Source organism: Oncorhynchus mykiss, chromosome 14 (genome assembly GCF_057628025.1).
Source record: "Oncorhynchus mykiss isolate SJ-2025 chromosome 14, ASM5762802v1, whole genome shotgun sequence".
Lineage (NCBI taxonomy): Eukaryota > Metazoa > Chordata > Actinopteri > Salmoniformes > Salmonidae > Oncorhynchus > Oncorhynchus mykiss.
This window is the reverse complement of record NC_143035.1, coordinates 37,200,095-37,210,416: the sequence shown is the minus strand read 5'-3', so window position 1 is coordinate 37,210,416 and position 10,322 is coordinate 37,200,095.

Below are 10,322 nucleotides of genomic sequence, written 5' to 3'. Positions count from 1 at the left end.
TTTGTCTCATGTTATGGTTTAACTAAGTGGTATTATTTATGAAATGCGAGCACATGCCCGGCCCTGCAGCTGTGTAGGCCTGTCATCAAATTAACACAAGCACGGGAGAGTGAACTAAAAAAAATGCTCACTGCCATGACCTATCAGGCTCACGGACTGGGAAATGCACTGGCTCTGTCATGCAGGCGCCTCGCACTAAGACCACCCAAGAAAATGCAATACACTCTGCTGCAGGCCCTGTGTGGCTGGTTGGCGTAGTCTGCAGGCCCTGTGTGGCTGGTTGGCGTAGTCGGCAGGCCCTGTGTGGCTGGTTGGCGTAGTCTGCAGGCCCTGTGTGGCTGGTTGGCGTAGTCGGCAGGCCCTGTGTGGCTGGTTGGCATAGTCTGCAGGCCCTGTGTGGCTGTGCTGGCTGGGTGGCATAGTCGGCAGGCCCTGTGTGGCTGGTTGGCGTAGTCGGCAGGCCATGACGGGTCCCTCAATGTCCTCCACCAGCACCAATAGCACCAGACCTGTCAGTGGCCCAGTGTGATCATGGTGCTCTACATTGACAGGGGTGACCACGAGTGTGTGATCCCCCTGAAACCCCCTGACACTCGCAGGCCTAATCTGTGAGCAGCATCGCAGCAGCAGTCTGCCTCCTCTAGAGACCATACAGAGAGGACAGGTCATTACTAGAGCGTCCTTCAAAGGGACTCCTCACAGTGCTGTGTGTCTCTCTACCCTTCCTCCTCTCTAACCTCTCCTCGATCACTCTTGGCACAAAGCCTGCGGTGTATTTTGACCATTGCTTTACACCTCAGGGGATGTAAGGACCTGAGGAGGGCTAGACTTGTTCTGCAAAAAAAGAAAGTACCAGGACTTAATAAATGTGCTCTTGACAGCATCAGCCACAAATAGTATGGGAGTTGAGGGTGATCTGTTAGGGTCTTTAGTGTAGTAGTGTCACTTAAAACAAACAGAGATCGTGTTGCTGTTCTTTATTTTCTTACTTCTTACTTCTTACTTACATGGGGGTTAATATATTCCACGACCAAATATAAACCAAATTTACCAAAACAATACATGTTAATTGAATACATGCAGCAGTACTTTATCTGCCCTTTCCTACTCACCCAATAAAAATCAGCTGAGTTTTTCAGTAATGGTTAATACTAATTTATTGGGCTTTCATTTTATCAGAACCCAGTGCTTTTAATCTAATTTTATAGTCTAAAAGTTGATCAGAACCCAGTGCTTTTAAACAAATTTCCTAGTCTAGACGTTGATCAGAACCCACTGGTTTTAAACAAATTTCCTAGTCTAAACGTTGATCAGAACCCAGTGGTTTTAATATCATTTCCGAACCCAGTGGTTTTAATCTCATTTCAGATCCCAGTGGTTTTAAACTAAGGTTTTAAACTAAACTAACTAACTAAGTTTAAACTAAGTGGTTTTAAACTAAGTTTGTTACTCTTTCTTGATTTGCCTGGATACGGGATCACATTAATAGATGACGTGGAACAGCATATCTACTCTCTGAGGTACAGCAATAGAATAAGATATTTTTCCACGATTCCTAAGATCGGAGACAATAATAACACCAGACTAAATAATGAAGAAGCAACTGAGGCCAATATTTCTGGACTCCGAGCAATACCATACATAACCATAACCAAAGTGTTTTAATACATATGTGCTCACTGATTATTGTTGAAATATTAGCTACTGCATTTCACATCAGGAATGATTGTCTCTAATATGCAGCCACACTAGTAAGAGGAGCACACCTAACTATGTACATACATTGGCAAGAAAAAGTATGTGAACCCTTAGAATTACCTGGACTTCTGCATACATTGGTCATCAAATTTGATCTGATCTTCAGACTATTTCAATTTGATCTGATCTTCACAACAATAGACAATCACAATGTTCTCAAACTAATAACACACAAAAATATTGTATTTTTCTTGTCTATATTGAAAACATAATTTAAACATTCACAGTGTAAGTTGGAAAAAGTATGTGAACCCCCTAGGCTAATGACTTCTCCAAAAGCTAATTTGTCAGCTAACCTGGAGTCCAATCAATGAGACGAGATAGGAGATCTTTTGAAAATTTGAGTTTCACAAGAAGCATTGCGTGATGTGAACCATGCCTCGATCAAAAGAGATCTCAGAAGACCTAAGTTTAAGAATTGTTGACTTGCATAAAGCTGGAAAGGTTTACAAAAGTATCTCTAAAAGCCTTGATGTTCATCAGTCCACGGTAAACGAAATTGTCTATAAATGGAGAAAATCAGCACAGTTGCTACTCTCCCTAGGAGTGGCCATCCTGCAAAGACGACTGCAGGAGCACAGCACAGAATGCTCAATCAGGTTAAGAAGAATCCTAGCGTGTCAGCTAAAGACTGCTAACATCTCTGTTGACGAGTCTACGATATAAGGACACCACGGAAGAAGCCACTGCTGACCAAAAAAAACTTTGCTGCACGTCTGAAGTTTGCAAAAGTGCACCTGGATGTTCCACAGCGCTACTGACAAAATATTCCGTGGACAGATGAAATTAAAGTTGAGTTGTTTGGAAAGAACACACAACTCTACGTGTGGAGAAAAAAGGCCCAGCACACCAACATCAAATCCTCATCCCAACTGTAAAGTATGGTGGAGGGAGCATCATGGTTTGGGGCTGCTTTGTTGCCTCAGGGCCGGGACAGCTTGCTATCATCGATGGAACAATGAATTCCTAAGTTCATCAAGACATTTTGCAGGAGAATGTTAGGCTATCCGTCCACCCGTTGAAGCTCAACAGAAGTTTGGTGATGCAACAGGACAATGACCCAAAACACAGAAGTAAATCAACAACAGAATGGCTTCAAGAGAAGAAAATACGCCTTCTGGAGTGGCCCAGTAGGACTCCTGACCTCAAGCCGATTGACATGCTGTGGCATGACCTCAAGAGAGCAGTTCACACCAGACATCCCAAGAATATTGCTGAACTGAAACAGTTTTGTAAAGAGGAATGGCACAACATTCCTCCTGAGTTCACACATTCACAAACTACATGATACTCAAAGTAACATCCAAAAATAATATGTTGGTAGCTGTAGAGTAAGATCATAAGGCGAAAACGAAGCTTCAAAAAATGTGTGTGGTACTGTATGTATGATGGTGACAGTCAGAGATGGAATAGAGAGGGCAAAATGTGTTACTTCTTAACTAAATCCTTCCTTCATGCCTCGAATAAGTCTGTTTCTGTGTTTGGAAGATTTTTCTAGATTATATTATATATACATACAGTGGGGCAAAAAAAGTATTTAGTCAGCCACCAAGTGTGCAAGTTCTCCCACTTAAAAAGATGAGAGAGGCCTGTAATTTTCATCATAGGTACACTTCAACTATGACAGACAAAATGAGAAGAAAAAAATCCAGAAAATCACATTGTAGGATTTTTTATTAATTTATTTGCAAATTATGGTGGAAAATAAGTATTTGGTCACCTACAAACAAGCAAGATTTCTGGCTCTCACCGACCTGTAACTTCTTCTTTAAGAGGCTCCTCTGTCCTCCACTCGCTACCTGTATTAATGGCACCTGTTTGAACTTGTTATCAGTATAAAAGACACCTGTCCACAGCCACAAACAGTCACACTCCAAACTCCACTATGGCCAAGACCAAAGAGCTGTCAAAATTGGTGGCTGACTAAATACTTTTTTGACCCACTGTACTTGAAATGTACAAGTGAAAATGTAGGAACAGCTGAAAATGTAGCCCGTATGGACGCTGATGCCATATAACTATGCATTATAGGGAATAGGGAGTAATTTGGGATACGACTGTGTTTCACTGGTGATATCACATATTGAGTTTCAGCTCTGAGGCACTCTGCTAAATGCAAGGTGTACAGTGGGGTCTGAAATTATTGACACCCCTTGATAAAGATGAGCAATAATGTCTGTATAAAATAAATAATTAACGTGGCACTTCATAATAACTTCACGTGATAAAGCATTTATAATGGATTCATAAATACTTTAGTTATTTATTAATCAGTACTCTCATCCATAAGATGTTTAATATAGGTCCGTATAAACCATGTACTAATCCCCAGTTAAGCCTTGTTGCGTAGCATCATCTGAAGTGTGGGCAATTTATGTTTTATAAACTCTTTACAAATGTTTTGACTGACCAGGGTCATTTCATACAAAACAATATTGACATGCCATTAGTAGACATTCCAGCAGTACCTGATTCTCCTTTAGGTCTCAAAATAGCCTAGAACATATCAATGGTAAAAGAACAAGCACACACCAATGGATGTTAAAGGACATTTATTAAACTGTTTTGGAGGAAGAGTTGTAATGTTGTGAATGTTGTGTTCATGTTGTCAACCTGGAGAACTGACCCTAAAACAGTGAAATGGAGCCTACTACACACAACAGCTGGCCGGACTGCACAGGTTTTCTCAAGTGGATTTTTAGTAGTCCATTACTACTGATACAGTATGTGATTGATGAAGATTTGCAGGTAGAAATGTTACCTGCATGATTTGCAGGTGAAATGTTACCTGTATGATTTACAGGTGAAACGTTACCTGTATGATTTGCAGGTGAAATGTTACCTGTATGATTTGCAGGTGAAATGTTACCTGTATGATTTACAGGTGAAATGTTACCTGTATGATTTACAGGTGAAATGTTACCTGTATGATTTGCAGGTAGAAGTGTTACCTGTATGATTTACAGGTAGAAGTGTTACATGTATAACCTTTGATTAATTCCAGTCCTTCAGACTTTCAACCACAGACTATTTTCATGGTTTTGTTTAGCAGCACCTTTGCTAGGCTTTTAAAGGTTAATGGGATAGTTCATTGAAATAAGGTATTCAGATAATTGTTTCCTTACCTTTGAATGCATAGGGCAACAAGCAATAGTAGTTCCTGTGTTTGGGTTTTTGTCACTGTTTGTTTGGATGCACCAGGATTGGTCACTGATTGTTTGGATGCACCAGGATTGGTCACTGATTGTTTGGATGCACCAGGATTGGTCACTGATTGTTTGGATGCACCAGGATTGGTCACTGATTGTTTTGATACACCAGGATTGGTCACTGATTGTTTGGATGCACCAGGATTGGTCACTGATTGTTTGGATGCACCAGGATTGGTCACTGATTGTTTGGATGCACCAGGATTGGTCACTGATTGTTTGGATGCACCAGGATTGGTCACTGATTGTTTGGATGCACCAGGATTGGTCACTGATTGTTTGGATGCACCAGGATTGGTCACTGATGGTTAGGATGCACCAGGATTGGTCACTGATTGTTTTGATACACCAGGATTGGTCACTGATTGTTTGGATGCACCAGGATTGGATGAAGGCGGTGCTTATAATTTGACTGCTTTGCATATGTGTGGAAATTAGTGGAAGGGGATGGGGCTTTGGCTGAGAGTTTCCTTTTGTGATGTTGGAGACTTCGCAAACCAGAACTCCCAATTACTAATAGGTATGGACACAGAACTTAATCATGCAGCTGACCAAATTACCCAAGATGTTAGTTCTGGCGTAACCAAGCACAGACTTATTTTAAGAGTGACTGCAATCCACACTTTGGTTTTGGTAGAAAAGTCACTGCCAAGAATCGCTTATGTTAACATTTTGGGATTAAAAAGAGTGTGTCAGAAGTTACACATCATATTATTACAACAGTGTGACTGTTTTGGAATAAAATGTTCGGTACATTTTCTTAAATGTCCTCTGTGTTGTGTGCTTATTGTTGAACCATTGATACGTTCTAGAAGCCATTTTGAGACCTGAAGGAGCTGCTGGAAGGTACTGCAAGAATGTCTGCCAATGGCATCCATGGTCCATCTTTTTGTGAGAAATTACACTGGTCACTCAAACCATGTCTAAAGTATAAATAGCCTAAACTTATATTATTAATCTGATTAATGATCTTATGAATCTTTATTAAATACTATTAAAATGTGTTTATAAATAACTAGGTTACTAACATTTACAAATGTAGGAGTAATGATTCATCGATTATGACTGAACCATTAACTAATCCATTATAAATGCTATATTTACGTGAAGTTAATATATTAACACTACCATAATTTGTTGAAAATTGTATTATTTTATACTAATGCAATTGCTCAGAGATATATATTTAGTTTAAAAGTAAGACGCTACCATGATTAGGGATAATCCTGAATGATTATGAGTGAGAAAGTTAGAGGGTCAAAAATCATACCCCTAAGACATGCTAACCTCTCACCATTTGCCAATAACATGAACAAGCTTGATGTAGTCCTTGCATGCTAGGCATATGGGACCAAATACTAAAGGTCTTATTTATAAGAATCTCTAGTGGTGTCAATCATTTTGCACCCTACCTTTTAAATTATTATTATTTAAAACAAAAATGTAAACAAAATCTCTTCCTCTGTGCAATTGTATTAGTATAAAATAATATATTTTCAAACACATTTGAGCATTCAATATAGCTCAGTATTTGATTTGTTTATTTTATACAGCCGTTATTGCTTATCTTGTTCCCCGGGCGTCGAAGACGTGGATGTGGATTAAGGCAACCCCCTGCACCTCTGATTCAGAGGTGTTGGGTTAAATGCAGAAGACACATTTCAGTTGAAGGCATTCCGTTGACTGGGTATCACCTTTTCCCTTATCTTTATCAAGGGTGTCAATAATTTAACCCCACTGTATGTCTATTGGTATTTTTGGGGCCTTGTTTACCTTTGGTCTCTGTCTCTGCACTCAGGACGATGGTTCTCTTCATGTATGTTTTATATACAGGCACCTGGCACATTTTAAATGTGTCTGAAATGTGCTGTTACTGGCTTTTACAGTGAATTCTCTCTAAAAAATTATTCAGATAGGAAACAATTTTCAGATGCATAGCATATGTAGTAAAAACAATTTAAAACCAATATCAGAACAAGAACAAAGATGTCCAAGATAAAACAAAATACATTTATTACGAAAGTATAGGCAGGAACTCACTTCCAAATATGGGATGGAGTTAGAGGTGCAAAGCAGTACGTAATAAACTATTGCCCTCTATTGGAGAGAAGAGCTATCTACATTGGCATTTGGTGAAAAGGTTTTGATGATGTATCAGTGATGCTTTTTAGTCAACATCATCAAATGAGCAAGCTGTACGTGTACCAGTCCTCGAGAAAAAAACAAACCCATAAACAATCTGACTTTATATATAAACAGACAAATATATTTTGATTTTGTCAAAACAGTATTAGTCTGTGAATGTGTTGTCACTCAGCGTAAAAAGGTTGGCTGGACTCTCCCCACCTCCAGCTTTTTTAATGTAGTTTTGCTCCGTAATTGGATAACACAGGTTTATCCACAGCAAGCACTTTGTATGAGCAATCCAATTTCACATCCTCCTGAAAGGGAAGCCATTATTCCCTACCCAAAGGTTGATACTGTAGTCACCCTGCCGCACAAAATCCCATCAGTGTTTAACCTTGTTACCAAGCAATCTGTATTATTGTCCTATAATTCTATATGTTGCCCTGTCCTCACTATGGCACCAGTTGGCTGGCTGGTATTTGGAAAGAGGAAGCACTAGCTGTCTGTTGAGTTTGTTCACAACAATGCCTCAGCAGAATCTGAGTACTTGACTATTATCTTCAGGCATCGTTGTGGGAATTTGGCATCATGGTCCATCTCACTTTTAAAAGAAATTGGATGTCTGTTTGATTAATGTTTTAGCCATGTAGGCCCAGAGTTCAGCGACATGTAGCCTAGCTAGCTAGCTGGGGTGTATTTACAGTATGTGACTACTGTGTTGCCTTGCAAGCGGCGTCAGTCAATCACAACATTTCAAATATTCACTTCATGTGAAGCTTAAAGAGAAGAGAAAAATACTCACAGCATTTCAAACGCCAAACCAACATACGAGCAGGCTACATGTGGTTTCCCTGTAGGGCCGTCGTTGTAAATAAGAATTTGTTCTTAACTGACTTGCCTAGTTAAATAAAGGTTAAATAAAAAATAAATGTAAAAAAATGGCATATGGGGGAGGATGCCCCATAACAAATCTGGACGTCTCCATAATAACCTAAACATCCATAAATCAATCTAGGTCCAAAGAACGATGTCGACATTGTAATAGGAGATGATAGACACCTGCATGAGTCAATGTGTAATTCAAGCACTGCAAGTGACTAAGAGAAAGGGATAGCCTAAACAACAAAAGGTTCCTCTCTTTCAGCTGTCACTGGTCAAGAAATGAAAAGTACAGATGCAGGATCTTAATTTGAGCCAGTTTGCTCCATCAGGTTAATAATCCTGCAGCAACAGGAAATGTACATTTTTATGTGGATTATAATTAATGGACATCTTTGTAGGGGTTGATAAATTACTTGTTAGGCCAAATCAAGTCTGGAAATCTAAAGTGCAAATGACACACTAGAAGCCTTTTTACACTACAAGTTTGCATTTCCTGCTGTGCAGGACATTTTTCGACAACAAAAGAGTGATCATATTAAGATCTTACATCTGTAGCAAACATGGATTTTCACAACTAATCCCATGAGGGAATCTAGTTTAAACTAAAATAGAACATTTTAATCTGAAGTCCAACAACAGGCTCTCTCAAAACAAACCCAAACAAATTAGCTCTGCTGTTGTCAAGTCCGGTGTTTGCAAATGGATCAAGTTGTTTTCTCCCTCCAATAGAATCGAGCAGACACCCCCCACCATCCTTTCAGTCCATCGGTCACAGCTGTGTTTGGTTGTGTTATAATTTGCAGATCAAGTGCTTCTAGCTATTAGCCTAATTTTGAGCAAATGTTGATTTGCTTGATTAGATGATGGATTGCGTTTTCATCAGGTAGTACTTGTGTTGATGGGTGTTGGCAGTGGTACAGTTCTAGTTGTCATGACTGTAGTGGAGAGTAGGGTAAATTGAGCTATTTTATACAATCGGCATCACTCCGTCAAATTAAATATAATATTATTTCTAACAAATATATATCTACTTATATTTTAGGATGTTGTTTATCACGGGAAAAATCTGAATTCAGTTTTGAATTCATGTAAACTTTACAGTTTTGAAAACATAACTTTGTAGGTCTATTTGTACAAATTACCTGGGTATGGTAGAAATTGAGCCGCGGGAGAAGGGTAAATTGAGCAGCCCATACATTCCTATACTGAATGAAATATTACTTATTATTTTTTTTACAACCATGTCTATCTTTTTTTTCTCAAACACAATTGCTTTTTTGTCTTTGAATTATTTTAAGATAATTTTAGAACAGGCTCAACACCTAACAAACACATTGTACTTGCTTTTCATATTTTTAATATAGTCCATTCCCTGTTGCCTTGCATTTCGCCTGGGAGGAAAACACTTCAATTTTCTCAACTTGCCATTGGCTCAACCACGGGATCAACTTGCCATTGGCTCAACCACGGGCTCAACTTGCCATTGGCTCAACCACGGGCTCAACTTGCCATTGGCTCAACCACGGGCTCAACTTGCCATTGGCTCAACCACGGGCTCAACTTGCCATTGGCTCAACCACGGGCTCAACTTGCCATTGGCTCAACCACGGGCTCAACTTGCCATTGGCTCAACCACAGGCTCAACTTGCCATTGGCTCAACCACGGGCTCAACTTACCCCAAGGCCATTGTTTCAACATTGTGACTATATTAGCCCACATCGCTACAAGGATGCACTTTCATGCTAGGTTTAGGGCCTCATATTGAAGCTTATCGAGACCCCAACTGATGTTTAGTACAATCTTAAAATGATCTAATTAGTTTTAGACACAAGCATCATGAAACCTCTGCTGTAACACATTCTTTCATTTGACCTGATGAAAATCTGTTTGTTTTTTACCTAAGTTGTTTCCCACGTTTTCCAGCATGTTCTTTCACTGACTTTGTACAATTATGATCTCTTCCTAAATATTTGGTTAAATTACGAATTTTGTGTACGGTTTGCTAGAAACAAGGGTGGCTCAACTTACCCCTTTTGGCTCAACTTACCCCACTCTTCCTTTGAGTAGCTAGAGACCCATCATTCTCTATCTATCCTGGCTGTGTCTCAATTAGTTCTCCTACCTCCCAAAGTGTGCACTTGGCTGACGACTGAAGCTATGTCCCAGTTCACTCTCCTATTTCCCCAAGTGTGCACTTCTTCACTTCCCACTACTGATTTGAAAGGAAACAACTGGAAAAGTGTGAATATGGTGTAAACTCTCTCTAGCACATGGCTCCACCAATCCAATGCATTTAGATTCGGGAAGTAGAGAATAGAGAGAAGGAGACGTTATTGAGACACACC